Below are 24,987 nucleotides of genomic sequence, written 5' to 3' on the forward strand. Positions count from 1 at the left end.
AAGGTACCAAGAGAAGCAGACCTAACAGTGGATCAACTTCACAACTTAAAAAAGAAACCTTCATGATATTACTCAATTTTTTATATAAGAAAATAGAGCAAATGATGGTATTCTCTAACAGTGATTAAAAAGATCTAACTCTGGATCATAAACAAGCAAAGAATCAATGATGACAGTTACCCACCCAATTGAGCCTTGCATGGCATTTGCTCTGACACATGTAACAATAATACAGTCTTTCTCACGACCCTGGAAGGCATCCACGGTATCTACTTCTGCTGGCCTATTTACGAAGAGAGAAACATATTTGCTGAAAAAAGATAATTATTAAATATACATATTTATACAGTAGTATTTCTTACTTTTGTAGTGCTATCTTTTAAAACTGGAGTAGAATTCACATAACACAGAATTCACCATTTTAAAGCACACCATTTGGTGGTGTTGAGTCCATTCACTACAGTGTGCAGTCATCACCGCTATCTAATTTCATAGCATGTCCATCACCCAGGAGAGAAGCCCTGTGCCTATCAGCCATCAGTCTCTATCTCCCCCTCCCCAGGCCCTGGCAACCACTAATCTACTGTCTGTCTCTATGGACTTTTCTACATGGGAAATTTCATATAAATGGAATCATAAAATATGGGACCTTTTGTGTTGGGCTTCCTTCACCTAGCATAATGTTTTCAAGGTTCATCCGTGTCGTAGACTGGTAACAGTACTTCATTCCTTCCACGACTGACTATTCGCTTGTACAGATACACAATTTACTTCTTACCTAGGTACCATTTTGGGACATTTGGGTTGTTTCCACTTTTTGACTATCATGAATAATGCTGCTACGAACATTCATGTACAAGCTTTTGTGTGAACCCTTTCTCAATTCTTTCAGGTATGTACCTAGGAGTGGAATTGCTGGGTCACGTGGTAATTCTATGTTCAACTTTAGGAGGAACTGCCAAACTGTTTTCTGCAGTTTCTCATCAGCAATGTGTAAGTATTCTAATTTCTCCACATCCCTTCCAAAACTTGTTATTGTTTTTTTTTTTTTTTTTGTAATGATAGTCATCTTGGTGGGTGTGAAATGATATCTCCTCACTGTGGTTTTGATCTGCATTTCCCTCATGACAAATGATGTGGAGCAGCTTTTCATGTGCCTGTTGGATTTCTGTTTATCTTCTTTTGAGAAATGCTCTTCACATCCGTTGCCCGCTTAAAAAGTTAGATTATCATTTTATTAAGTTGTATGAGTTCTTTATATATGCTGGATATGACTTGTCAGATAAATATTTTGCAAGTATTTTCTCCCACTCTGTGTGTTGTCTTTTCACTCTTTTGATAGTGTGTCCTTTGAAACACATAAGTTTTTAATTTTTATGAAGGCCAATTTACTTCTCCTATGGTTACTGGTGCCTGGGTATCATATCTAAGAATCTGTTGCCTAATCTGAGGTCATATAAATTTACCTTTGTTTCCTTGTAAGTTTTATAGTTTTGTCTCTTAGACTCAGAGCACTCATTCATTTTGAGTTAATTACTCTATACAGTGTGAGATGGGGGTCTAAATTCATTCTTTTGCGGGTGGATATCCAGTTATTCCAGCACCATTTGTTGAAAAACTATTATTTCCCCAATGAGTAGGCTTGGCACCCTTGTTGAGTATCAACTGGCCATGAATGTATGGACTGATTTCTGGAATCTCACTTCTATTCTATTGGTCTATATATGTCTACCCTTATGACAGTACCAGTGTTGATAGCTTTGTAGTAAATTTTGAAAGAGGGAAGTGTGAGCCCTCCAACACTGTTCTCTGTCAAGCTATTTACGGTCTCTTGCACTTCCATGTGAATTTTAGAATAAGCTTGTCCATTTCTGTAAAAGAAGGTAGCTGGAATTTTGACAGAGGTAACAATGAATCTGTAGATCAACCTGGGGAATGGTGCCATCTTAACGATATTAAGTCTTCCGATCCATGGACATGAAATGTCTTTACATTTATCTAGTACTTTAAATTCTTTCAACAACGTTTTGTCCTTCTGTGTATGAGCTCACACTTCTTTGGTTACATTTACTCCGAAGTATTTTGTTCTTTATGATGCTAGTGTAAATGGAATTTTAAGAAATTTTCCTTTTCAGACTTCTCTAGAGTGTAAAGAAATACAACTGATTTTTGTATACTGATCTTGTACCTTACAACTCTGCTGAACTTGTTTATAAGGACCAGTAGTTTGCATAGATTTTTTTTAGGTTTTTCTAGATGTAAGAGTATGCTCTTTGTTTTTTTTTTGTTGTTGTTGTTAGCTTTTTGCGTGTGTTTTTTTTGTTTGTTTGTTTGTTTTTGGATTTTTTGTGGCCACACAGCATGCAGGATCTTAGTTCCCTGACCAGGGATCAAACCCATGCCCCCTGCGGTGGAAGCATGGTGTCTTAACCACTGGACCACCAGGCAAGTCCCAGATTATGCCATTTGTTAAGAGACACTTTTACTTCTTCTTTTCCAATATGGATGCCATTTATTTCCTTTTCTTGCTTAATTGCTCTGCATAGAACTTCTAATACAGTGCTGCACAGAAGTAGTGCAAGTAGAGAGAGTAGACAGTGGCATCCTTCCTCATCATAGGGGGAAAGCTTTCAATCTTAGCATCAAGTATGATGTGTTAGCTGTGGGTTTTTCATAGATGCTCTTTATTAGGTTGAGGAAGTTCCCTTCTCTTCCTAGTTTGTTGAGTATCTTTATCATGAAAGGTTACTGCATTCAGTCACATGTCTTTTCCACATTTATTCAGATGATCACCATCATGTGGGGTTTCCCCCTTTAATACGGTATATCACACTGACTGATTTTCATATGTTGAACCAACCTTGCATTCCTGAGATAAATTCCACTTGGCTGTGGTAAATAATCCTTTTAATATGCTGTTGAGTTCAGCTGCCATTATTTTGTTGAGAACTTCTGCATCCATATTCATAAAGGATATTGGTCCATAGTTTTCTTTTCTGGTGATGTCTCCATGGCTTTGGTATCAGGGTAATAATGGCCCCATAAAATGAGTTAGAAAGTGTTCCCTTCTATTTTTTGGAAGCATTTGCATAGGACTGGTGCTAATTCTTAATGTTGGACAGAATTCACCTGTGAAGCCTGATCCTCTGTTTTTCTCTGTTGCAAAGTGATTACTAACTCACTCTTTTTACATTTAATAGGTCTATCCAAAGTTTCTGGCTTTTCCTAGAGTCAATTTTGGTACTTTGTGTGTTTCTAGGTGCAGAAACTTTTGAGTTAATGGATTTCTAATATTTAATTTTTTTATTTTACTGTTGAGGCATAAAGGAGACAAAAACATGATCTTCACCCTATACATGAAGGCACTAAAAGGGTTAAATAATTTATTGTAAGTGAAAATGTGAATACATGATTCTCAGTAGAGTTAGAATTCAGATAACAAGTCATCCAACTAAAGGTAAAGGCCTGAAGAATTTCTCAGTCACTTCCATTGTCAAGTGTAACGGTGATGACATTTGAACTGGCAGGAGGCACTCCATCTGCAGGGGCTACACGTGTAACCACACTCCCTCCCAGCACAAGTCTATGGAGCCAGGGTCCTAGTCTCCTTGTTCTATACTACCAGGGTCTAAGACCACTCCCTAGAGTTAAGTTTCCTTTGCTTCTTTCCTTCTATCCCCTCTTTCTTCTTTTTAATTCAACAGAAAAACTCAAAATCTCTGTAAAAATAGAGATGCCTCACCCTTTTCTATCAAACTCTTTGTCCAAATCCTTCTGAATCATCGTCTTCTGAGCCTTGTAATGGGTTATTATGCCAATGTTTCGGAAAGTAACATCCCTTCTTCTGTCTTTCATAAGTTTAATTATTTCCATTACCAGTTTTATTTCTTGAACATTTACATATGAGCTAAATAAGATGAAAACAAAAAAATACAACACATCAAAACTAATAGCAGTCCAATTGCTAAGTTAAGTTCCACTTGGTTTTCCACTACAGTAAAGGGTACATAGGTAGGTTTCATCTTTATTCAGTCAGCAGTGATTCAAAGAGGCTGTTATAATGACCATTAATATTGTACATATGAATAAATATAAAAATAACTGCCCAGTGAAACACAAAGTTGTAGGAGAGAAAAGTGGTTCGAGTTACGTGATGTTAAGGCACCAGTTTCTTCACTTATTAAAACAGGGATAGCCACAGTGAGAACGAAAGTATTCATAATAATAATGAAGATATGACTAATGAATAGCTAACATTAAGGATTGACTATCTTCCCAACACTGAGAAAAGTGCTTCAGATGTACTACCTTCCTGCATTCCCCACCACAGGTCATGCAGATCATGCACCACATGACCGAGAGGATGGCAGCCACACGGACTAAATGTGACCCGGCTCCCAGAGATGAACAAACACGGGGCCCTACAGCAAGATCACGTCCTCTGTCCTTGCTGGCCTCATCCTGCACTCCCAACTCATCTCCTGAACTACAATGCGTTCCCTCATCACCATACCAAATGCAACATGTGTGCACACTGGGGGATGCCCTGCACGCGCAACTTTATTCCCGAGGCTACCTTATCTGTCTCACTTTAAAGCCTTAAATATTCACTATTCTAATTTCAAGACTTACTATACGGACAAGCCAGTCAGCTAGCTTTCTTTTCCATACCTGAAAGCTTTATTTGGTCACCTCTCAGGCCAACTCTCTTCCCGTGAACATCCATCTCCATAATACTTATGCGGTAAACTCTCAATCCCCTGCTCCATTCCAACAGACCCCACTACAACTTCCACAGTCCCTCTGGAATCGCAACCCCCCAGCCAACTGCTCCGTATTTCTAACTTCTTCACTGAGGGGCCCCTCCTTCCACCACTATTAACTAATATCTTATTCTCATGGAGGACACCACTTGCTTTGCAGCTCTCTCTTGACACAGAGGTGGAATTTCTATTTCTTCATACGTCATGATGCAGGGGTGGCATTTCTATCTGTGCTAACAAATGCAGCCTCCGGGCTCCTCCTCCTTTATTCTCTCACAAGAAGCCCCGGCTCCTCTGAGGTGCTTGCTAATTAGCAACCACTGCTCCTTTTGTGCTGTCATTCACAAACCACCTGATTCACAATCCAACATGCTGGAAGTATTGTCCACCCTCTGCCTCACACCTTGATTCAACTGTATCTGTACTTATCCGTCACAATACTTAACCCAACTGGAACCATTAATCACCACGGTGATGGCCTGGTTAATGTCTGTCTCGCCTGTTGGACCACAGCAGCCTTGCACTGGGGCCACGTCTGTTTTACTCACAGCTGGGATCTCAGCATGGATCTACTGAAGTGCTGACCGCATTTTAGGTAACATAACCCCCATTACCCAGTTAAGAAAAAAAAAATCAAGACTGAAATATATAAAGACATCAGTAATTTATGATTGAAAAGGTGAAGTTATCAACCCAGCTAAAAGAAAATGATTGTGCACTGGCACTAGGCAGAGAGATTTATATGGAAAGTATTTTGAATTTAAATATGAACAGAAACAATACAAAAATTCTGGGACCATCAGTGGGGACTGAAGAAAAAGGAGAACTTACTCATTATCCCGCTTTTCTGAACCATCTTCAACATCAAACACGAGGTAGGGTTGAAATGGCCAGTCAGATGAACACCGAATGGTCTCTGTCATTCTACAAAAGAGCAGCCACCATTTAGAATGCAAGTCAAATTACAAGAGAAAATGTTTTAGAATTATTATTACTATTTGTTCTTTCTGTGGAAGAGAGCAAGGGAAAGTTAAGAGGACAAGAAGGACCTTCTTTTTAAATAAAATTCAATACTTGTAAATAACATATTTTAGTGAGAGGTAGCAGGTGAATTTCATTTCTATTCTAGTACTAGGGAGAATGACCCATGTAAATTAAAATATAACAATCATGATTGGAAAGTTACTCATAATACAGTAAGTGAAAAAAGCATGCTACAGTATACTATGTAGAGCATGGTGTGCTTTTTTCCTCCAAAAAAAGGAGAAAAAGTAAAAAAAAAAGATGTGCATAGTACAAGGACTGGAAGTAGATATAACAAAATGTTACCAGTGATTACTTCTGGGTAGTATCAATAGGGGTTGGGTTTATCCCTTTCTTTTCATTTATCTGCATTTGCTACAATCAATAGGACTTTTGTAATTAAAATTATTAAACCTTTGTGTTTTTAATAACAAGACCTAAAAGCACAACAAAAGAGCTATTCTTCCTAAGCAGCCAAACCTACAAATAAAACAGGTGAACATGCAATGAACAGAGCTCACCTATTTGTTTTCAAGTTCCTGTTATAAATGTAATTAGAAGGGAAGAGACATATGTCTGGGTGCATCCTGTACTGAATGGTGAGCTGTAAGACAGGCAGCCTGCCAATCACGTTGTGCTCCACGTTCTCTTCCAGAAGGTTGTAGAAGCGGGCCATCATTGACTGGTCATAGCCATACTCCTGGGCCTTCTGAAAGGAGGAAAACAAAACAATAATCTGCAAGAATTCATGTGTACTTTTCCCACTATTAAAAAAAAAAAATCACTGACCTCTCAAATGTACAAGGTATTACCAACAACCAAAGATTCAGAGAGAGAAGATATTTCCGACTCCAGCCCTAGAAAAGCCATGTAGCTTGACTACAAAAGTTAAGGTATTTTCCCCTTATTTAGAAAACCCACATACTGCTTATGAACGAGATGTGATCTTGTGAATGACCACAACTGTCGCTATTTTGGTGCTAACAGGGGTCACCTGAAAGAATCAATGATAAAAGCAGCAAAGAACTGTAACACAGATTTTAACAATTATTTCTGGGCTATGCTATCACAACTAGAAATAATGAATGCCATTGTAAATAAGCCTCTGAAAGACCACTTTCTTCATCCATCCATCATATACCAAGCAGCTAAAATTTGGGGTGCTGACAGTCTACAGTGAAGATCAAATGTCACAGAGCTTAAATTCTAGTGGAGGACACAGGCAACTAAGTTGATTTCATAAATCCAAGAAAGGGTTACAAACCTGTGATCTGAAACACAGTGACTTAATTGACAAACGAAGAAAACTGTCTTAATGTTATCACGGTCGTGCCTTGGGATATACTTTTCAATGGTAGCATCATATCAAGATTCAAAAAGTATTACGTCTTAAATAATCTAGAAGCAAAAAATGTGCTCTGGAAAACCCACTAGGATGATGCAATCTTTATGAGTGACGTTGACAATATGAGCGTTGAAGATGTATGTGCAAAGTTTTAATAAACCTGTTTCACAAACTATCAGAGTGGAGAAAACAGGCGTTACTTCTTATTTATATTAGTTATATATGTGATTATTTACATATGTGATATTAAATAGGTTTGTATAATTAAAGAGAATATTTTAGTAGACATTTGGCAATTTCATCTATACCCCCCAAAGTTTATCTATTCAAGTTAGCTAAAAAAACGCATTTATTTCACTCTGTGAAAAAAGAAAGAGGTTTATATGAGGTAACACATCTACTTCCAGAAAAAAAAACCTGAGTCCATCCTACAAAATGATGGAGATTTTTATGTTTTGACATGAACATATATCCCTGATCTATTTACTGACTGGAAAAAAAGGTAATTTGGTACAGACTGATTCTTCCACCTTTAAACAAGGTCAAAACCTACATACAGGGCTTCCCTGGTGGCACAGTGGTTGAGAGTCTGCCTGCCGATGCAGGACCCAAGGGTTCGAGCCCTGGTGTGGGAAGATCCCACATGCCACGGAGCAGCTGGCCCCATGAGCCACAATTACTGAGCCTGCGCGTCTGGAGCCTGTGCTCCGCAACAAGAGAGGCCGCGATAGTGAAAGGCCCACGCACCGTGATGTGGAGTGGCCCACACTTGCCACAACTAGAGAAAGCCCTCACACAGAAACGAAGATCCAACACAGCCATAAATTAAAAAAAAAGAAACTACATACATATACACAAATTTATACATTCCCTATAGCCATCTGACATTCTGAATCTAGTAACTTATTTACTGTCTGTTACCCACTAGAATGTCAGCTTCATGAGGGCAAGGATTTTTTTTTTTCTTTGTGGTATGCGGGCCTCTCACTGTTGTGGCCTCTCCCGCTGCAGAGCACAGGCTCCAGACACGCAGCCTCAGCAGTCACGGCTCAGCCGCTCCGTGGCTTGTGGGATCTTCCCGGACTGGGACACGAACCCGTGTCCCCTGCATCGGCAGGCGGACTCTCAACCACTGTGCCACCAGGGAAGCCAGAGGCCAGGGATTTTTGTCAATTTTCGTCACTGTCATGACGCCAGAACTTAAAAACAGTGCTTGAATTAGCCTGGCACTCAATGAACACAGACTGAAAAAAAGTCAACACACATGCCCACAAACTGTTCAAATACTCACTAAACTGTTCATAGTACTTATCCCTAGGGTTAGAAAGGCATGCTGAGAAAATTAACTTTGTAATTATTTTCTGAATCTTCTCAATAAGCCTCTATTATTTTTGCAACAGTAAGAAAAGCCCGAATGGATTTTTCTCATTTCTGCTGTTTTTAATCAATCACCAAAGGAGACAGTGAAGTTGAGGCCTATCGACAACCCTTTTCACTAACCACGTGCTAAGGCCCTTCAGGAAGTTAAATCAGTAGGTTTCTGAAATACTGCAACTATTCAAAGAATGCAGGGCAGAGCTGGCTCCTCCTAGGTCTCCACAAGCAGAACCCCCCACAGCAGCTCTGTCCTATGGACAAGCTTTTCACTCAGGGACATGGGCGCTCCTAGGCTACTCCCTTGAACAGTCACGCACGAGTGTCCAGACGTCAAAGAACTGCACTATCATTTTGATGATTCCAAAGTCAAAAACAATACTAACCAAAAAAACCTGCTTTCTTTCCATAACGTAACAGAAATGCTGTGAAAATGGTCTGTTCTCTGGGACAGTTTATGCAGCCACTACTCTATATTTGTACAAATAATCTATGTATCAGTAAAATGCTCAAATTTCATTAAACTTCAAAACCGTCATCTAGACCTATGAAGATTACCCAAAACATCTGAATCCTGATTCTGCTGTGCATTTCTAGGAGCCATCTTTAGTGAGATTTAAGAAACGAAGTGAAGGGAACCACAACTTTGGTGCTCATCTTCCCACAAGCACAGCCCACAACCTCTTTCCTTTCACCACCTTCCCTTTCAGAGGATGTGAGGGACACCGGCATTTTCCTGTGCTATAGGATACAGAATCCTAAAATTGAAAACGTTACTGTAAGAATAATTTCTCTTTATACTGTTTTCCTCAAATTTGCACATATTGAAAGATAAATCAGGAGGTTGGATTCTATTCCCTGCTTTTAAAGTTTTTCATTTATTATTGTTTTGGTGTTTATGTTACTAAAATAAATCAGATACAGCCCTTAGAACAGCTGCACACTGCCTTTCCCAAAGGAACAGCCCACTGCACATGGGACATCCTCCTCCTAAACTTCTGGTCTGTGACACTCACACTGCTCCTGTCACACACACATAAGCACATTATGAACAAAGGAACATTTCCGGAGACTTTCACTATGAAGGCTCTCAACAGTGGTTCTCTTTTCTCAGCCATTCCCTATTTATCCTTGCAAATAAGAGATGATGATCCAAGAAAGACCGCCCTGCCGCCCAAAACAAAAAAAAAAACCCAAACAAGCCCCTTCCACTTTAAAGCAACACGAATGTGAACAAACATACCATAGAAATGACTGTGGGAGGGAGCTGCTTAGGATCTCCTACAAGGATGAGCTTGTTGCAACGATGTATGAGTGGAGTAAGAGTTTCAACTTCACAAGACTGTCCGGCCTTGGTAAGAGAGTACAGAATGGAGACATAATCAGAATTATCTCTATTATTTATTTATCCATATACAGTCTATCCAATTCACAAGTGTCCTAACCATTCAGAAACATACACTTTCTCCTTCTGCACCAAAGATCAAAAATAAGAACTTCCTTTGGTTAGAAAACAAAACAACAAAAACATTCTAAACGCCGAAGCGGGGGAAAAAAACCCACACACGTTTTGAAGTCAGCCACCACTCAGGTGCCACTACCACCTGGGAAGCAGCCCATAAGCAAGAAGGGCCATGTCATGTCCCCAGTTTGTCTTCTTTGTCCCTGCTGGGCACATGCCTGGGGGGACTGTGTGTCTGTGTGCCCCACCCCCTCTCTCTTCCTTGCTCCTCAGTAGGCCGCTTCAGTTGCAAGACTCAAGCTTCTTTTCAATTCAATGACATTTCCTTCAATTATTTCATCACTTCCATCTTTTCTATTCCTTCGTTTTGGTGAATACTGGATCTTGGATCTCCTGGATGGGTTCTCTGTACCTCATTTTCCATCTCTTTTGTCTTCTGGCTCTACATTCTGGCAAACAGTAGGTACCCAATAAATGTTTGCTCAATGAATGAAGTAGAAATAAAGATGTTAGCTGAAAATACGGTGGCTCAGAGCTGTCCAGAGTTATATTAAAAATGCTTCAAAAGGTCACCAGAGGGCTTCCCTGGTGGCACAGTGGTTGAGAGTCCGCCTGCCGATGCAGGGGACACGGGCTCGTGCCCCGGTCCGGGAAGATCCCACATGCCGCGGAGCAGCTGGGCCCATGAGCCATGGCCGCTGAGCCTGTGCGTCCAGAGACTGTGCACCACAACGGGAGAGGACACAACAGTGAGAGGGCCACGTACCGCAAAAAAAAAAAAAAAAAAGGTAACCAGAGATATCCCAAGCAGGAGCTAGAATAATCCTTGGGAGGGATTTTATGAAGAACAATCAGGAATCTCTAAGACTGCAGTCCCGATACTGAAAAAGAAATTTTCATCGTGGTGGGTCATTAGCAGCGTATTTCAACATAAGAGAACACATATGTAATGGCAGGTCAAAATCAGATGCAAAGACCACTTTGTCAACATCTCGGCAGCCACTCTTCATCTAAGACTTACTCCTTACTCCTAGCAAAGCTGTATGGCCGACTGCTTACTGACCTCATCAACAATGACACAACTAAAGGGGACACCCCCTTGCCCACGGAAAGCAGCCTCGAGCAGCAAACCACCACTCGTGCTCAGTGTGCAGCAGATGATGTGGGACTCTAAGATGATGATGTTCTGTGTCTTTTGTGGGCATCCTTGAACCTAAGAGAATAAAAGTTCATCAACATTCAGTTGTATATAAATTCTTAACTACACTTATTATGTGGCAGAATAATGTCTAGTAAATGTTAGGTAGGAACCTCAAGCCTAGAAAAGAGAAGAAACATTCAAGATAATCAGAAGCCACCAGAAAGAACACTTTGCAGTGGAGTCTAATCTCAGAACATGAGTTAATAATAAGCACATTAAGAAAAATTTATTCAGGTTTAATTTGGTCGAAGTGGATTACAATTCTTACAGCCTGACGTATGAGGGAAGGTATCAGAATAAGCAAAGATTAAGTAATTCTACTGAGTTGTGAAGCAATTATCTGAGTAAAACCAGGATCAGAACTAAGCCTGAACATACACTTTGCTGTTAGTTTTTAAGTATGTAATATTGTTCTTTTATAAGGGATAGTACCAACAAAAACGCCTGTGAAACTGACAAGCATTCTAGTTCCACAGTGGAATCCAACAACCTTGGTCCAGACTATAATGGAATAAACTGTGATGGAGACTAACAGTATGAATGACACCTCACAATGCATATCATTCAGTGTTCAAATTAATAAACTAGTACTCTCATCATAGATTCAGGTAGCCTATCTCCCCTCCTGAAAAAGCTGTCGTGAATCATCCCTGAACATGTGATAGATTCAACCATGGAGGCCAAGGCATGTATGTGAAGAGAGGGTGGCAACTGTGGCCTTCTGGTGCTCACATGTTAACTGTCACATACCTCTCCTCTCAGCTATCTAATGAGTAAAACTGCCAAGGACAATTAATTTAATGGCCCACAGAACAATGTGATCAGCGGCAAAAACCATAATACTGGTAAACATGGACTTCATCCTTAAATGTGGGAAGATTAATTTTGGGCTCAGCTTAAAGTTTTAATAAAAAGCTTTCCACATAACTTTTGATTTAAATAAACAAACTGCTAGTGGAAATACACATTAAGTTCAATTATATTTATTTAGCCACACAGAGAAGGTCAATAATACATTCAAGAGGAAAACTTCAGCTCAAAAATACAAATACCATTACCGGTTGAGTATTACCCTCTCTTTCCCTGACCGCCAATTCATTTCATTAAGGGCTGCATGCTGGTGATGGGGTACACACCTGGCTCATTCTAGCTTTGACCAATATAAATGTTAGTTGATATTTTTATATCCAAAGAAAACTGGGAAAAGTTATACATGTTATAGAAGGATTTTTTGTGATCAGAAACAAGTAAAAGGAGTGTATGCTTTCAGCCAAAAACTGAGAAAAAAGGTGCTTATATTTCTTGGGCCACATCCCAGCCACTGTCACTCTACCTGAATTCAGATGTGTATTTTTTTTTTCCTGTATCTTCAAATAGTTACTTATTTATTTATTTATTTGGCTACGCTGGGTCTTAGTTGTGGCATGTGGGATCTTCCCGGCAGCGTGTGGGATCTTTTAGTTGCAGCATGAGGGATCTTTTAGTTGTAGCATGCGGGCTCTTAGTTGCAGCACATGGGATCTAGTTCCCTGACCAGGAATCACACCCACACCCCCTGCAATGGAAGCAGAGTCCTAACCACTGGACAGCCAGGGAATTCCCCCAAATTTTTAAATGTAATTGAGAAAAGACCACAGGTTGTCTGAACTATTTCATAATTTTAAAAAAGAAAAAGTAATACCAGTAAAGTGCTACAGGTGAACTACTTACCTCTTTAATTTTAGAAGAAAGCTCCTGCCTTTCTTGTGAAACTTTGGCCATTTTTTCATCTAATTCTTGCCTCTGGAAAAAATCAGAATGCCATCATTAAAATTAAATTAAGCATTTTAAAATGCTTTCCAATGGACTGCCTCACATTTCAAAAGGGTGAGCCAGTACTTTACCAATGAAAAACTGATTCACCCAGTGTGTTTTCTCTATACCAGTCTTTCTGTATTGCTGTGTGTCAGAGTTTAGCTAAGCTACTCCATGGTACTGATGCCCTGGCATCCATTTTGTTTGGCCAAGCAGCCTGCAGAGACCCCAAACTAACACTAGGCCCCTTCACACACATGCACGCCCTAGATGGCAGCCCGTGGAGTCACCGGCCCACCAGCCAACATAAGCTCTTGTGATCAACAGTCTCCTCTGCCATCCAGTGCCTTCCCCTTATATGCCCTTTAGATAAGAGACCCTCTAAGCTACTTACCAAAACCCTGCTCTTTCAGTTAAAATTGGCCAATCCAGCCCTAGCCTGGGAACCCCAAAGTACTCCACGCATGGACTCTGATAATGACATGTGCGCCAGGGCCTGCCTCTCTCTGTCTGCACTCTCCCTTGACCTGCCTGTCATGCCCCACGAGACATGCCTTATACCTTCCTCAAGACCTGTGAAAATAAACTTCTCTATTTCGCTTTCTCTTGTGGTCTGTTTTTAAACATCAGCTCATTGTCCAGCAACCCGACAACCAGCACCCCATGCTTCAATCAGTAGGTGCTAATTTGATAAATTCTTTTATTTTTTGTGGCCACCCTGTGCAGCATGAGGGATGCTCATGAGGAACTAGGGTTCCCTGAGCAGGGATCGAACCTGAGCTCCCTTCAGTGTAAGTGCAGATTCTTAACCACTGGACCACCAGGGAAGTCCAATAAATTCTTAATAGTGTGTATGATTCAGTTCTGTTCAGAGTACTGCAGGTACGCTTTCTGCTTAAGCAGGCCAACCCTTGGGGCATCACTTACGTGTTATCTACTCTGCCTTCATGCTATTAACAGTGGCGTTCAGTGGCTAAAACAGACTGCACGTGGCCTGCAAAGTCTGAAATACTTACTATCTTGTTCTTTTAAAAAAAGGTTAACCCCGAATGTAAGGCATACCATCTCTGTGTACATTTTTGTACACAAATTATGCTATTCCACAATGAAAGAATGGCATCAAATACTCACCAACTAGTTTATCTATGAGCTTTTAAAAAACACTGATCAAGACATGTTTAGATACCTGTAGTTCCCTTCCACCTCGGCATAAAGCACGCTGGCGAGAAAGTTCATCTAGTTGATGATCTAGAAATTCCTTTCTTCTGTGAATCTCATGAATATGAGAAGGTAAGTCTTTTTCTTTAAAAAAAAAGATAAAAAGCTGTTGATTCTAACAAATACACACATATGCATACAAATGAGAAGAAAAACTAGCTTTCAAAACTAGACTACTTCTAGGGTCTCCAAATTACCTTTAATGCCCATGCCATTTTCTACCATACAAAAAGAAACAGAAATCAATTTATATATACCTTTATTCAGTACTTACTCATTCTGTGGTTAACTTGGCTCTCCAAACTGAATTTTAGGACCTCAGTATTAATACACTTTTCTGGACCTAGACGTACTAAATTTATATCTCCACAGTTTCCTGTTGATAGAAGTCACACTTAGAGGTTAATAAGAATGCTGTCAATTTCTGTACATAATAATTATTTCTAAGCAAATATATTAACAATCAGAGAAAGGAGCTAACATGAACTATTAATCAACCAAATACCTGGAACTGCGCTAGAGGTTCCACACACATTCTTTTAGATTTGCTTCATAAGAATCCTATAAGGCAAGGATTTATTTCCACCTAATAAAAGCTACTGAGGTTGCACAAGCAGTACACTGCAGAGTTGAGATTCTATTACACTAATGCTTCTCAAACTATGTTCTATACATCACTCCATGGTAAAATGTATTTGGGAAATGGCGAGTGAAAATAAAACAAATTTCTTGACCATAGGATATTTCGAAGATGAAGACTTTTCTCTATTAATGCAGGTCTGAATTCCCCAAACAGAATCTTACAGGACCATCAAATGCTTTTCTGCAGAATACTGAGAACCACGGTTTTGAAACACTGTTCCACATCACAATGCCACTCCAGGATCTAAGGGACACAAGATGCTGGAAATTCTGGAATATGGTAATTCCAAAAACTGTCAGCATCATTTAACTGGTTTATTAACCACATTTTAATTTTAGGTTAGCACATTTCAGATATTATTTAATCTAAAAGTCTCCCACTGCTTCACTGAACTACTAAACTATAGCAATCATGCAGCGTTTATTAGCACTTATCCCAATCTGACACATCACATACTTGTTTGCTATCTCCTTCCACTGAATCCAAGTCCCATAAGAACCAGGTTTTGTTTTGGTCACAGCCTAGAAGCGCAGCTGGCACGTAAGTACAATAAACATACACTGAATGAATAAATGAACTCATTATACAGCTGTTCACACATATTTTTGTTCCTAGTTCAGCTCATTCTTCTAAAATTTGAAGCCATCTTCTCTGACCAACATTTACTTGAAGGTGTCAAAATTGCTAACTTGTGTTTCTACCAGAAAGGTGGATGAGATTTATAGCCACTATAAGCATCTAAAAATGCTCCAGAAATTAAAACAGACATCCTTTAAATTGCAGGGTGAGCTCAGAAGGATGTAAGAGAAATTCCTAGGGGCCAAAAACAAAGAGAAAGGTGAAAAACAGAGGTGAAAGCCCCTGAGCTGCTGTGGCTTCCCTGGAGGGAACAGGGTGAGGGCTGGTCACTCTCTAGATGCTTAGGTGTTTGTTTTTTCATTTATATACAATCAAATGCAGAGATTTAAAAATCCTTAGTTCTACAGAGTTTGACAAATATCTACATCAGCAAAACTACCATTCCAATCAACATATAGAAATTGTATAATGGGGGCTTGGATTTTAACGTCCACTAGAAAGCAAGAGGGCATGGAAGAGGTGGAGGGATGAAAACGACATGAATCTATCTTGGCCTGGGCTTAGCTGGGAAAAAAAACTCTCTTCTAGGACTTTCCAACTATAGGCCCATGCCACATGTGGACTTAGAGCCTAAACACATAATACAGAGAATGACAAAGGTGACCCAACCAAAATACAGTTGAGATTTTAAAAATGAGAATACAGTGAACAATGTTATACCAATATATTTGAAAACCTAAGGTGAAGTGGAGATTTTTCTTGAATAATATGAATTAGCAAAACTCACTCAAATGTAGAAAACTTGAATAAACCAACAATTAAAGACATTCAGCACACAGAAACTTACCCATCTGTCAAAAAACAGACAAAAAACAAACAAACAAGAAGCCCCCCAAAAAACAACACTAAAAACAAATTAACCTTCAAGTAACAGGTAATTCCCTGTCATATATGAAACATCCCAAATAAATGTCTGTATAAATTCTTTTTTTTTTTTTTTTTTTTTTTTTTTTTTGTGGTTCACGGGCCTCTTACTGCTCTGGCCTCTCCCATTGTGGAGCACAGGCTCCAGACGCACAGGCTCAGCCGCCATGGCTTATGGGCCCAGCCTCTCTGTGGCACGTGGGATCCTCCCGGACCAGGGCACGAACACATGTCCTCTGCATCGGCAGGCAGACTCTCAACCACTACGGCACCAGGGAAGCCCTGTATAACTTCATTTTTAAAGTCTGTATAACTTCAATACTAAAACCAAAGATATGACAAAGAAAAATTATAGGCTGCCGTCAGTTAAAAAAATCAATAGCAATCCAGCAATGTGGTAAAAAAATCATAGTACACAACCAAGCAGACCTTATTCTAGGAATCAAAGATATTTTCAAATTAGTAAAGCATTGTAGGGAATTCCCTGGCAGTCCAGTGGTTAGGACTCGGCACTTTCACTGCCATGGGCCTGGTTTCAAACCCTGGTCGGGGAACTCAGATCCCTTAAGCCTCGGGGTATGGAAAGAAAGAAGAAAAGAAAGAAAAGAAAAGGGGCTTCCCTGGCTGCGCAGTGGTTGAGAGTCTGCCTGCCGATGCAGGGGACAGAGGTTTGTGCCCCAGTCCGGGAAGATCCCATATGCCGTGGAACGGCTAGGCCCGGGAGCCATGGCCACTGAGCCTGCGCGTCCAGACCCTGTGCTCCGCAACGGGAGAGGCCACAACAGTGAGAGGCCAGCGTACCACACACAAAAAAAAAAAAAAAAAGGAAAGGAAAAGAAAGAAAAGAAAGAATGAAAGAAAGAAAGAAAAGAAAAGAAGAATTCCCTGGTTAGGACTCTGTGCTTGCACTGCCATATGGTGAGGGGGAGGGATATATGAATGAAAAAATACTGCATGCAGTAAAATTCAACACCCATTCATTAAAAAACTCTAATTAGGTGGAGACTTTTTTAACCTGATAAAAGCGTATATACCAAACCCCAGGAACAAACATCACACTTAATGGTGAGATGTCCAAGGTATTTCTGTAAAGGACACCCAGGACCACTGGACATAGTGAAAAGAAGCAAAAATGAAAGTACTGAATAAGAAGAAAAAAGCTGTCTTTACTGACAAGAGATGTCATTTTCTCTCTAACAAAAATATTAAAAATCCAACCTAGACACTACACTTGTGCCACCTTCGTCCCAGCCTTCTCGTGTTGTCAGCCCACACCTGAAAAAGGGCTTATTACCCTCCCTCAGGGAAAGGAAAGTGAAAACCACGCGGGAACTGTTCTCGGTTGTATAATTTGATACAACTACTTTGGAGCAGAACCGGGCACTATCTAGAATCAGCACAAATCCTTCAACCCAGCATTCTCATTTCTAGGTATATATACACTAGACCAGTGTTTTTATAAACTCTTTTGACCGTGATCTATAGTATGAGGTACACTTCACATTGAAAGCCAGCACACTCATACCTCACCAATAAAACAGGTTTCACAATACAATACTTTACCCCTCACTACCTACACTCTAATCTTTTCTGTTCTCTTCTGTTCTATCTTATCTTGTGTAAGTATGCTGGTTCTGATCTCCCTAAACTGATTTCACAATCCACTAACTGGTCACAAGCCACAGTGTGAAAGCACTGCCCTAGCAGCCTGTATGAATACTCAGGAGACGTGAGTAAGAACACAGTACTCCAGTGTACTCCCTTCAGCTGCTGTACAGTACAACACAATACAACTCAGTCACTGCAGTAAACGTTTTCATCCTGCACTGGAGAAACAGGCACAAGTACAGGAATTAAGTTTGAAATAACAAAAAAAAAAAAAAGGGAAAGAACTTACATTTCTATCAATGGATAACGAATGAACTGTGCACTCATAGATGAGACACCCTATAGCAGTTAACATGAATGACCGTATCCATATACAGCGATACATAAAGTCATAGTTCTCACAAACATAATGGTGAGTAGAAAAGTTGCCGTTCACAATGCATTTTCAGTTTTAAAAGCAAATGACCTCTAGATGTAGCTAATACATGTGCAATAAAAGGGGAAATATGTGTGATCCCTGCGAAGACAGACGACACATCCTGGCTGCTCCTGCAGCTGGTGTGGCCACGGGACTAAGTTCTGGCCAAAAGGAAATAAGCAGAGGTGCTACTGGCAGCGTCTCAGAACTTTCCTTAAAGCACAGCTAGTATATCTGTCCCTTTTTCCTTGCACTTGCTAGATGGGACTACTGGTGCTGGAGCAGCTGTTTCTGACCATGAGGTGCACTAAGGAGTGGGGGGGTCCCACGTAGTGCAGCAACAAGGTAGAAAGACCCTAGGTCTCTGAAGACTCGGAAGTAGAGTCATCACGCCAGTATCATCCCTCAGCTGCCCATCTCTGGGCTTCTGAGTAAGAAGGAAATAAACTTCTATCATAGTTAAGCCACTGTAGTTGGAGTGTCTATTATTTGAAGCCTAATTGAATCTTAACTGATTTAGGTCACTGCCAGGTAACATCAAGGAAAATAAAATTTGCTTAGGGAAGACGAGATACATGTGCTTAGAAGAGCAGCCCGACCCAGAGCCATAACCACGCCACTCAGGATGGCTGGTGTGAGAGGAGGTGTTAAGGTTAAGTGCACAGAAATGACTTTACACATTCGCTCAAGCATTCCGAATCCTCGGTGGCAATGCTCTTCAATCTGTCAACTGTACTGAAAAGACTTGTCCCTGTGGTATACTTTACATCTCAACTCCTCAGCTTCTCCGCCTATAAAATGTAGATAGGTTATTTATTGCATGGCTCAGAGGATTACTCTGAGTACTGACACATAGTGAGCACTCGGTAACCATAAGTGATGACTGCTCTAGCTTTTGTGTCACTAAACATCTACTAAGTCCCAACTGAGTGCCAGGCACTGTTCCAGGCACGGGGGTTACTACAATGAACACATTTTTAAAAGCCCTTGCCTTGGTGGACCTCGTTATATTCTAGCTAGACTGAACCATCCACGGTTCTCTGGCTTCTGGTCCTTTTTATGTACAGTAAGTTCCACCAGAGTCCTCTCCCCACTTCACTTCCTCATTGCTCTTCCAAGTTTCATCTTAGATATCATTTCCTCTAAAAGTCTTCCCTAACCCCTACACAACTGAATCAAGGGCTGCTCTAAGGTGTTTCAAACGGCACAGGGCCTGGCACAGAATAAATGCTCCAAAATATTCAGTAAACAAAGCAGTAAGTACACATGGGCCACAGCCTCAAGTAGAAAAAATGACCAGAACTGGCTTGCTCTTTGTCATTCAAAGTTACCACACTAAACACTGAAAACAAAAACAAATGAAAAGCCCACATAAGTATCATACCTAAAGGATTCTTCTTGTCTTTACACTTCTCGTTGAATTCAAGCATAATTTTTTTCGTAAGTTCATCAACAGCTGTATTGGAAGGTGCACACACAAGGACACGGTTTTGTTTGATTTTGGCATTGGAGTTCTCATCTGAATGCCCCCTCCTCTGGTTCGACAATTTGCAACAAATAAACAAACAAACAAAAAAAACAAACAATACTGATAAGCTCTATTGTGCAGTGTTATAGTTCTTCTCTACTGTCACATATATTTGAAAGTTCCCCTAATAAATAGTTAAAAGTAAATAAAAGCACCTACATCTTACACTGATGTTAAAAAATTACTCTGGCCGGGAATTCCCTGGCCAACGAGTGGTTAGGACGCAGTGCTCTTACTGCCAAGGGCCCAGGTTTGATCCCTGGTCGGGGAACTAAGATCCCACATGCCGCATGGTGTGCCCGAAAAAAAAAAAATTACTCTGGCATAAAATCTAACTTCTCTGAGCCTTACCTTACTATCCACTTATTTTATTCAATGTTCAATCCAAAATGTAACCCAGGAATACATTCAAGATTGTCTCCTGGGATTAGCCGTGACCTATAATAAAGCCCGAAGACCACTATTCTAGCCCATAGAATTAGTTTCACACAAGGTAACATTTTCTGTTCCTTTTAGTTCTTATAACCTTCTCTACCTCTGCTACCGCTTTATCTGATATAGTTCCACACAGTATCAAAAAGATACACAGAAGTGAAGGGAAAAACACACTTTAGTACTTATTTACACGTTAAAGTAAAACAACATACTCAATTAAGGGCACAGATGCCCTCGTGCACACACTACCTCTGTCAGTAGGCGGTACAGGAGGCCTACAATGGTTTTTGATTTTCCTGTCCCGGGTGGTCCATGAATCAGACAGATCTTGGCAACTGCTGGGGAGTGTTTCACCATGGCATATGCAGTTTCTATCGCTTTCTTTTGGTCTTCATTGAAATCTTTTAGGTAGGCGATCTATACAAAAGACACTAGTGAGAACGAGCGGTTCTTCCTGGGATGGCACAGGAGAGCGAGAGAGTGGAAGACATCTGTTTGAACTGCTGCTGACCTTTGTCAGACAGAAGCTTTGGTGATGATCAGGCAAAACCCCAAAATGACCCTTAATCTAAGAACCATTTTCACTACTGGAAAGAGCTACTGATGAGTCTACAGGCCTCAGTCCACCTACAACCACAACAACTATATTTTTATTTGTGATTCTTATAAAGATGATCACAATAAACTGTTTTGTACTTTTCTTCTTTTTATTCCGTGGTTCTTCCCATTTTAGTCAATCCTCTCTTTAGACAGTAAAAACATTCCAAGACTTCCTTTCCTAACACAAGTGATACAGTCAAAACAACAGGGATTTGGGGTCAGATCTGAGTCTACACCTCAGTTTCACTCAAAAGCTAGGTCTCTAAACTAACTTCTCTGGGCTTCAGGCTTTGACAATCATTAAATCTGGGATTCCTTAGAGGGTGGGAACTGACTGAGAAAATGCATATGAAAGTCCTAACACAAGACAGGGGTTCAAATAACATTCCTTTCCTTCCGCCTGTCTCTGTGTTAATTTCCTGGAACTTACACCCAACTCTTACAACAATGAGAAATATGTGTTCACACAAAAATCACAACTTCGTCGTCACACTGACAACAGTACCAGTCAATGCTCCACTGATCATTCAAATGCAAAAGTCATTCCATTAAACCTCCTCTTACTCCTGTATTTAATTACCTAACAAACACTTAAGTAGGATGTTCACCTCACATTTTAATGCTGCTCTGCAAGCATGTTTTCAATTCCTTTTTGGACTCTACCTTTTTTCCTGAGGTAAGCTGACTAACTTAACACAAAGAACTACTTTGCAATATTAAAGAAAACTAAGCACTAAAAACGTCACTGGGCACACATGGTGACTATGTCTTTGTTGTAGACAAAAGGGAATGTGTGACAGATAAAAATAACATGCTTTAACATCTTGACATGAAATGTTCTGACTTTCCCTGTTATCAAATGACTGTCACTCACAATTCTCTCAGATGCTGTAGTTAGTAAATCTTTTGTACAGAAGTCCATGGGGTTTGGATTCAGAACGGCTCTGGCCAGTTGGTTCCGACCACTCAGCAAAGACATGGCTTTCAACTTCCTCTGTGTAGTCACCAGAGAGCTGATTACAAGACATTTCACGAATTCATTTAAATTGACTGGTAAATTATGTTGAGTCTGGATGGAAAGGGAACACTCAGATTTCCCATTACGCACTATTATCAAGAAGGAGAAAAAGCAATTTCAGTTACCAGTGAGTAACAGTGTCCAGTTAAAAAGGTTATTCAGAACAAGGTGTTTTGTAACTTTTTTTTTTGTGGTATGCAGCCCTCTCTCAATGTTGTGGCCTCTCCCGTTGCAGAGCACAGGCTCCGGACACGCAGGCTCAGCGGCCATGGCTCACGGGCCTAGCCGCTCTGTGGCACGTGGGGTCTTCTCAGACCGGGGCACGAACCCATGTCCCCTGCATCGGCAGGCGGACTCTCAACCGCTGCGCCACCAGGGAAGCCCTGTAACATGTTTTTTATACATCATTTAAATAATTTTCTCAGTAAGTATCTACTGACTGCCTCCTAAGAACCAGGCAACATTCCTGTCCTCTGGAGGCTTATTTTTTAGAAGAAGGGGGCAGATAAGCAAATAAACATGTCAGGTGATGGTAAGTGCTAGGAAGAAAGCCGAGAAGGGGGATGAGGAAGTGATGAGGGTTGTGAGGGAGTGTTGTTGTAGACAGGAGAGTCAGGGGAGGTTTTCCTGATATGATATTTGAGCAGAGCCATGGCATTAAGTGAGTGAGCCATGCCCGTAACCGGGGAAAGTGGGTTACAGGCAGAGAATCAGCAACTGCAAAGACAATGGGGCAGCGAGGTGCCTGGATTATTTTCACAACAGGGAGAAGGCCAGAATGGCTAGAAGGAAAAGCAGGGAGAAGCGAGCTAGAAGACCAAGACGGTAAATGCAGCTACACTTCAGAGGGCTCTGCAGTTAACCACTCTGAACATGACTCTGAGTCAGGTCAAGAGCACAGGACAGCTCCGCGCAGGTAAGTGACACACGCTAAGTCACACAGTAAAAGAATCACTTATCGCGAATGAAGAATAAACTGCAATGGAAAAAGCACAAGAAGACAACTTAAGAGGCTAAAATCTAGGTAAAAGTGAATGGTCACGTGGGCCAGGAGGCAGCAGGAGAGGTGGCACTTGGATGTAGGATATATGGCCAAGGAAGATCCGACAGGACTTCCTGATGCATTAGATGGAGCGTGCGAGGGAAAGCAGGACTCGAGGATGACTCTGAGGTTTTGGGCTGAGCAACTGGAAGAATGGGATGGAGGTCCCACATGCTGAGTTGGGAAAAAACGGAGCAACAGCAGATGTCAGGCAGTAAATCAAGTGCTTCCTTTTGGAGTAGGTTTGAAATGTCTAATAATCTCCAAATGGAGACGTCAGGTAGTTGGATGCATGAGGAGTTCCGGGAAGGAGACAGAAACCATTGCTAAATCTTAGAAACAGAACTTTGGCAAATGTAACCACTTGTAAGAGTTGAAAGCACAGATGAAGCTAGATATCCCTGGTGCTCAATGCATCTTGCACAAAGAACTGAGCTCTGACCACACAATAGTGGACATGGCACACCAGTTATGATGCGGCACGATGTTAAACTCTAAGAGCTTTGTTGCTATTTTTAAGATATGATACAAAAAGGGGAAGGAATAATGATCACATATTCGCTTCCCGTAACAGAGACTAAGAGAGCAGCAATGTCAAAAAGGCAGCTTGGCATATATCAAGCATGTGGACTTCGTAGTCAAACAAAATTAGGTTTCAATTCTGGACCGAGTGTTTAATAGTAAGGATGCCTTTGGATATGTTACTTAACATCCCTGAACTCTGATTTCCCAATGAGCAGGGAACAAACCATTCTGCTTTGCAGGGCTCTGGGAAAAGATGATAAATGTGTACAGGAAGGACAGGGCACACTGGCTGGCACACAGTCAGTAGTCCTTAAATTCAAGCTAACATAATTTTTGTTATGCTACCTTAGGGAGAGAAGTCCCTACACCACAGTGGATGGGAGTGATGAAACAGTAAACCCCTCCAGTTGCCTTACAATTAGTTCTGTGTTTGGTCTGCTCATCAATAATTAGCCCCCAAACCAAGGCTGGAATGTGATTTAACAAACAGATGGTTTGCAAACTGTCTGTTTTATAACAAACACACTGACAGATGAAGGAATTTACTAGAAGGAGAAGACATTACAAAAGAAAGCTTTAAAATCCTAAGTCTAAAGCAGTACGTGCTGGGCCTTTTCCAGCTGAGTCTAGAAAAACTAAAAGAGGACTCTGAATGGTAAGTAATCACCCTAGCAAATACAGTCTGGTAAACATAGAGCAAACATACATCTGGTAAATGGACAGCAAATAGAGGGCTGGTAAATGTATAGCAAATACATGGCTAGTAAAGCCTAATTTAGAGGGAGATGAAAAGATGAGCTGCTAACAGATTTCTCTTCCATGTCTCATTAGGTACTTACTGACTGAAGTGCGGCGGAACGTATGAACATAGCCACAGTAATGTTCACGGGGAACTTGCAGGCGATGTCTCTCTATATCCTTCTTCTCTCCATTTAGTCTTTCAGGAACCAAAAACACCAAATCATTTTCCTTTGGATGAAGCTGTTTAGCTAGTTCACATTCCTCAAGATAAACTATAACACAAGAAGAAGCCAGCATTTATTCTAACAGAATTAGTTTACATGAGATTAAAGGATATTAAACGCTTGTACTAAGTTCAAGCAAGTATACAGCACTAGCGGACTTTGTACATACTTCAAAATGATAGTCTAAGCTAGTCAGCATTGACAAATATTGATCACACAGCATTATAAAAGTCTTCTTAAAACCTGCTACAAAGCCAAAATAGATGAAGTCATAATATTCAAAAGTAGCTAATACATTTCTTTTCCTTGAAGTTTACCTTAGTTTTTAATCAAGGAATTTTCACTTTTGTGCCCTGCTTTCAAAATCCCGAGAGAAAATCTGGAAACAGATCCATGTACACGTAAGAATTTTGAGCCTACTAGTGGCATTTCAAACAAGGGGGAAAGGACAGTAGTAAAATAAATGGGGCTGGGAAAACAGAGCAAGCTCTAAAATTAAAAAAAGTTCAGTACCAACTGCCA

The 24,987-nt window shown here is 40.6% G+C and overlaps 1 pseudogene across 1 annotated transcript in view; it reads right to left on the bottom strand.

Annotated features, from left to right (window-relative positions):
- Window positions 1-24,987, bottom strand: part of LOC308609673 (putative helicase senataxin) — a 59,244-nt pseudogene that overhangs the window by 5,327 nt on the left and 28,930 nt on the right. Inside the window, exons 9-21 of the transcript in view lie at window positions 24,340-24,513; window positions 21,790-22,022; window positions 20,565-20,732; window positions 19,737-19,887; window positions 14,455-14,556; window positions 14,149-14,264; window positions 12,879-12,950; window positions 11,031-11,180; window positions 9,749-9,856; window positions 6,308-6,495; window positions 5,595-5,687; window positions 3,743-3,907; window positions 185-283 (exon numbers count right to left, since the gene is read on the bottom strand). The product of the transcript in view is annotated as a putative helicase senataxin (transcript). The remainder of the gene's footprint in view (window positions 1-184; window positions 284-3,742; window positions 3,908-5,594; window positions 5,688-6,307; window positions 6,496-9,748; window positions 9,857-11,030; window positions 11,181-12,878; window positions 12,951-14,148; window positions 14,265-14,454; window positions 14,557-19,736; window positions 19,888-20,564; window positions 20,733-21,789; window positions 22,023-24,339; window positions 24,514-24,987) is intronic.

The sequence above is a fragment of the Mesoplodon bidens genome, assembly GCF_964165515.1.
Source record: "Mesoplodon bidens genome assembly, chromosome: Y".
Lineage (NCBI taxonomy): Eukaryota > Metazoa > Chordata > Mammalia > Artiodactyla > Ziphiidae > Mesoplodon > Mesoplodon bidens.